Source organism: Salmo trutta, chromosome 21, assembly GCF_901001165.1.
Source record: "Salmo trutta chromosome 21, fSalTru1.1, whole genome shotgun sequence".
NCBI classification, from domain to species: Eukaryota; Metazoa; Chordata; class Actinopteri; order Salmoniformes; family Salmonidae; genus Salmo; species Salmo trutta.
In genome coordinates, this window is record NC_042977.1 from 27,526,621 (window position 1) to 27,533,517 (window position 6,897).

The window sequence follows — 6,897 nt, forward strand, 5'->3', positions numbered from 1 at the left end:
TACAGAATTTAGGCCTCCGTAATAAAACATTGTATACAAAATAGTATGAGAAAACACTTAGAATACATAACAGATTGCAAAATAATAGGCTTCCAAACACTTAAATACATAACAGGCTACAGATTGGAAAACTGTATTGTGTAAAAAAAGATTACTTTGAATAGCCATAAATAATTTAAGAGCTACAGCAAGCTCTTTAGCCTATATCCTGGAATCATGGGACAGCTCCTGTAAGGACACACTTAAGTTTCATTATTTTTAAGTTCCATCATTATCGGGAAACGAGGCACTGGTGGTCAACCAGTGCTCCAAGGCAATAGCAGACAAAACAGTGGCATCTGCATACAGGTGTAGCCTTTATAAATAAATACAAATCGCATAGTAAAAAGTACAGGACCTAAAAGTGATCCCTGTGGGACAACTTTCATAATATCAAGGAAATCTGACTTAACATCATCAGAAAAAACACTTTGTGTACTTTCAGTCAATGATGCCTGATCCATGCTGATAAGTCAATTAAATTATGGTATAAAAGGTCAGACATTTTGCTAAGGGAGTTGGCCAACCATGGTCAGCAAGTGCTGTGATAAAATATTGTGTAAAACAATGAATTTGAAGATTTTCTGCATGATATGTTTGTTACTTAGCTAGCCAGACAGTTTTAAAGGAATGATTCCATCATTTTTTCTAAATAACTGCCAATATGCCAACATTCAATGCAAACAATGCAGTCAATCCACAGCCATACACTGGCTGAAATCATTTAAGGACTTAGCCAGACAAGTTGTAAATGCAACAAGTACTGATTCTGTATCATATAATAACACTCACAGCATTCCAAGAAAACAAACGGAGACACTTATGGTCTATTTACATATCTTTTAGAGGCTATTTATACAGAAAATGTGTATAAAACTTATATAAACTGTATTTATAATCAATATTATATTGCACCTTTTCACATGCTTTACTTTTATTTGCCTGCATAATTAAAAGCAGGAAATGTATCACCTACACTTCTACTACCATTCATTTCAATTCAACTGGTTTGGATTTCTCCCTGCCATTTTCAGACCATTCTGGAACTTTGAGGGTTGATGACAGAGCCCCTCTAATAATTACATTTCTATGATTTTGCCTGCATGGCTGTCATGCTTGTAAATTCTATGAATATAGAGCGTCCGTATTTATCCATTGTTCTCAAATGATGTAACGATGTCATTTTCAATAGAGCCAGTAGGTGTCAGCAGAGCATTAAAGTTTATGTCAGACTATGCAGACTGTGTGAATGTGGGTGTGACAGTGTCTCACCTAAATGTATGTCAAGGTATTTGCACTCGCATGGCATCTCGAAACATAGTGATAATGTTTGATGCCACAAATGTTAGCAACATGTTTATTTCTTCACTAATAGCACAGGGGTCTTATGTCCCAATCATTCACAGCATTTCATCAGTGACCACTGATTAAACAACACGGTAGTGGCTTATAATAGACATCACAAATCACACCAAGTTTACCATCCTGTGATATTAATTGTTGATAAGGAGACCTTGTTGTAGATACATTTTGAAGCGCTTTTGGATGCTGCATGGGCTTGATCAGAACCACTTCAAAGAGCAGTCAGTCTTTCCCATTTTTAACACTTCACTGTGATAATGAGCCTTATTTTTATAATTTAACTAGGCAAGTCAGTTAAGAACAAATTATTATTTACAATGACAGCCTACCCCAGCCAAACCCAGACAACGCTGGGCCAATTGTGCGCTGCCCTCTGGGACTCCCAATCACAGCCAGATGTGATGCAGCCTGGATTCAAACCAGGTACTGCAGTGACGCCTCTTGCACTGAGATGCAGTGTCTTAGACCACTGCGCCACTATTTGAAGTCACCCCTAGGCTTTGTAGGCTATCAACTGGCCATTTGATGGGGAGTTTTATATGATAATGACATAAAAATGCTGTCAATTAATGTTGCATAACAGCAACAGTGAATATGAATATCATTATATTTGACCCAGTTTCCTCTTTGGTGCTTATTCTAGGGCTCCTCCATTAAGTTCAAGGACCCTGTGTATATACTGGACTAAAAACAGTGGTACTCTATCCATATTAATTAACTGTAGTAATACATGCAGCATCAACAGTGTTATTTTTTTAACCCTTATTTTACCAGGTAAGTTGACTGAGAACACATTTTCAGCAACAACCAAGGGAATAGTTACAGGGGAGCGAAATGAGCCAATTGTAAACTGGGGATGATAAGTTGACAGCCAGATTGGGAATTTAGCCAGGGTTGACACCCCTACTCTTAATATAAGTGCTATGGGCTCTTTAGTGACCACAGAGAGTCAGGACACCCGTTTAACATCCCATTTGAATGACAGCACCCTACATAGGGTAATGTCCCAAATCACTGCCCTGGGATTTTTTTCAGACCAGTGGAAAGCATGCCTCCTACTGGCCCTCCAACACTACTTCCATCAGCATCTGGTCTCCCATCCAGGAACTGACCAGCACCAACCCTACTTAGCTTTAGAAGCAAGCCAGCAGTGGGATGCAGGGTGGTATGCTGCTGGTTATTGCCTCACCTTTGCCTACTATTTTACTTCAGCAGTACTAGGAACTCTTTTACAACAAAGGCTTTGAAATTATCACTATATCATACAAAGTCTGTGATAATCTCCTAGTAAGAGCTAACAAAAAAGCTCATATCAAGAGTTATCAACAAACCTGTGTCTACAGTAGAGATATGGTGTGTAGACAGTTGTAGAGTGTCAAATACATCTGTTAAGACACTGGCCTGATCGATGAACTCTGAAAGCTGGTTAGCTGTGCCTAAAAGCAAACATTTCAACTGTTCCAGGGACCAAAAAGGAATGATGAGAACAATTATGATACTGTAGTTTCAGCCAAACCCAGAAACAGCCATCAAATGTATTCTTAAGTCACATAGAGCAACTGTTGAGAAATGGCTGCACACACAAATGCATGCATGCATGCATGCACGCACACAAACACAATCACACACTATAGTCACACAAGCATACAATCCCACTTCATACACACACACACACACACACACACACACACACACACACACACACACACACACACACACACACACACACACACACACACACACACACACACACACACACACACACTATAGTCACACAAGCACACACACACACACAATCACTCACTATAGTCACACAAGCATACAATCCCACTTCATACACACACACATACACACACCGAAGATGGAGAGGACCTAGTGCTTCCAATCTGCTCTTTTTCATTTGGATCCCGATGCTCTGTGTGTTGCTTGGTTGTTTGTGTGTCCTGCGTGGCTGTGTATGAGCGATAGATCCTCAGCAGTTTGAATGAGTCAGGGAGGGGAGGGGGGATGTGAGGGAGTAATCAGGCAGAAGAGATCAGGGGAAGACGAGCTGCTGTGCTGAAGAGAGGATCTACCGTGGTTACATAACCCAAATAACCCAGTTTACTTCGCTCTGTGTCACGCCCTGACCATAGAGAGCTCTTGGTTCTCTATGGTGTAGTAGGTCAGGGCGTGACTAGGGGGTGATCTAGTATGTCTATTTCTATGTTGGTGCTAATATGGTTCCCAATTAGAGGCAGCTGTTTATCGTTGCCTCTGATTGGGGATCATATTTAGGTAGCTATTTCCCCACCTGTGTTTTGTGGGATATTGATTGTTAGTGTGTTTTGGCACTACGGCCTCACGGTCTATGTAAGTGTTGTTATTTTGTTTTGTTAGTTTCACTTAAATAAATATGTGGAACTATACTCACGCTGCGTCTTAGTCTGCTCATTTCCAAGACCGTGACACTCTGCTCCTCTCCACTCTGGAAGGAAGACTGCAGAGGAATACTGAAGACTTTCACTTGGCTGATGTTTGTTTGACTTTTTGTCCCCAGAAAATATGAAAAACTTAAATCTTAGGTCTATACATTCTATTGCATATTCTTGATGTTTTTTATTCTGTTTGCTTGTATTAACACTGGGATTTAGATTCTCAACTGCTTTTTCATCACATTGTCTAAGGGTCCTTGACAAACAATTGGATTGTTTCTTTTTTCAGTGCGAATGAAAGAATACAAGAGGATATAAACACTTTATGACCTAAAGTTGTTTATTCTATTTCAGTGAGTCATATCTGTGTGATCACCCAAGTAACAAACATGTAAAAGTAGGAATGACATTCATTCCCAGAGCAAAGCTGACTATATACACAACAATGCTACAGAATAATGGACATATGTATGGGTCTTAAAAACAAGATCAAGCAATAGATGAAACATATGATTTATGAACCAAGGCACAAAAGCCCTCCGAAGCCCTTAATAAGAGTAGACATGTTTTTATTTCAATTCTAAGTTGCTTTGATTACAGTATGTTACTGTGCAAAGCAGTAAATACAGGAAACTTCCTGAGTTAAGATGTGGGGATGTTTTGATCTGCCACAGCATGGCTATGTCCACTGCCTGTTGGACTATTGGTCTCCATGACAGGAGCTGTTGTGGGGCTACGTGGAGAAGAAAGACCACTACAGATCTGTGAGCAGATTATGATCTAAGCAGCAACAGAATCTTAATACCAATACCGTGCTGCTGTGAATACTAATGGTCTCCTGCAATGCCTCTTATGCCTCTCCATTCACTCCCATTAAACACCAGTTACTCAAGTGACCAATGCTGTTGCATAACCTCCTTTTCACCACTCACTCCATATGTTCGAGCCCTGGGGAATGAAAACAGATGTAGTTTTGTTTAAAGGGAAAGAACAGATTGTACAGTATTTCCAGAAAAGCAATTTTGACCCCTTCTTTCTGACACAGCGAAATAAAGGCATCACCGTGGAGACTGTGAGGTACTTAATGAGCCTGTCAGCGTTGTGTAAACTGCATTGATGCTCTGGTACACAAATCAATTAGCCTTTCATATATTCCACCATTAGCAAAGTCGATCAATCACATTCCATTTTTGCTCCAGTAAGACACACTGGCTCCCATATACTGCCGTATGCTAACTGTGGTAATGGGAATTCTCGTTTTTATCTGAACTGGGGATCTTTGACCTGGAGCTCCTCTGTAAATGTTATCCTCCACGGTTGGTGTGCTGCCTATTCAAACAGATCAATATTTTAGCTCAACCAAAATAGTGTACTGTTGCACAAATGTCTTAGTGTTGTTAGTGGTGATAACCCTTTGACAACATAATGCTGCAGTGAAGAGAGTCACTTAGATGAACTCTCTTTTAGTGACTCTGGTTGTCTGTGTTTTTACATTTAACAGTATAGACCTATTAAGTATAGTCAGACATATTCAGATTGTTTTTCCAGTCCTGGATTGAGAAATGGGTCACCTAAACATGTATGAACAAAATGTTCCATTTCCATTTCATGTTTGGCACTCCTGCAGGGGCCATTTTGGGTGCAAAGGCAGGCTGGTAAACAACATGCATTAATGGTCTTCTCCAGCAGAGGCCTCTATCATTCATAGAACTGATGCAACAATGAAAAAAAACATACTTGATGTGTCCAAAGCAGATTGCTTCAAATCAGTTTTTGCATTGTGTGTCAAATAAAAATTGTGTTAACTATCTTCACATTGCAAGTTTATAATGCTGCCTTTACTGAATAACTAATGTAACCATAAAGCCATTGGCTATAATGTCACATTAGCCAAGGTAAGTCAATGTATTCAAGTAAAAAGTAATATGTTATACTTTACTCACTCTATTAAGTAAATAATTTAAAAAATTCAAGCAGGAACACTATTAAATCATCTATTTCCTTATGTATTGTATTTACACAGCGATGACAATATTATACTCATAGCACTGCTATGTAGTGCTAATGGTGCCAGAGGAGAAGGCTGCCGTTTTACGATCCCCTAACCAACTGTGCTATTGTGTGTTTTTTCGCGTTATTTGCAACTTATTTTGTACATAATGTTTCTGCCACCGTGTCTTATGACCGAAAATAATTTCTAGATATCAGGACAGTGATTACTCACCGCGTACTGGAGGAATACTTTTTCTTTAATGAGTTGGACGGGAAGGATTTACTTCAAATGCCCGACAATCCCCGTAATTCGCGGGAGAAAGAGATATCGGGGACAAAGGTCTGAGTGCCTTGTAAGTATCCGACGGCGAGCGGGTAATCTCCCTTTACCATCGATCCTATTAGCCAATGTACAATCAATGGAAAATAAAATAGACAAACTACGATCACGTACATCCTACAACGGGACATTAAAAACTGTAATATCTTATGTTTTACCGAGTCGTGGCTGAACGACGACATGAAAAACATACAGCTGACAGGTTTTAAGCATTTTCGGCAGAATAGAACAGCGGCCTCTGGTAAGACAAGTGTGGCAGTCTATGTATATTTGTAAATCAGCTGGTGCACGAAATTTAAGGAAGTCTCGAGGTTTTGCTCACCTGAGGTAGAGTATATCATTATAAGCTTTAGTCCACACTTTTTACCAAGAGAGTTTTCATCTATATTCTTCGCAGCTGTCTATTTACCACCACAAACCAATGCTGGCACTAAGACCTCAGTCAATGAGCTGTATATGGCCATAAGCAAACAGGAAAATGTTCATCTAGTGGCGGCGCTCTTAGTGGCCGGGGACTTTAATGCAGGGAAACTTAAATCAATTTTTACCTCATTTCTATCAGCATGTCAGAGGGAAAAAAACTCTAGACCACCTTTACTCCACACACAGAGACGTCTACAAAGCTCTCTCTCACCCTCCATTTGGTAAATCTGACCATAATTCTATCCTCTTGATTCCTGCTTACAAGCAAAATCTAAAGCAGAAAACACCAGTGACTCGGTCATTAAGAAAGTGGTCAGATGAAGCAGA

At 39.7% G+C, this 6,897-nt stretch overlaps 1 long non-coding RNA gene across 1 annotated transcript; it reads right to left on the reverse strand.

Annotated features, from left to right (window-relative positions):
* Nucleotides 1-4,137: 4,137 nt before the first annotated feature.
* On the reverse strand, nucleotides 4,138-6,557 carry LOC115157786 (uncharacterized). The gene is made up of 2 exons (XR_003868548.1): nucleotides 6,470-6,557; nucleotides 4,138-4,763 (listed from the first exon to the last, which is right to left on the reverse strand). It is a non-coding gene; the product is annotated as an uncharacterized LOC115157786 (long non-coding RNA).
* Nucleotides 6,558-6,897: the final 340 nt, after the last annotated feature.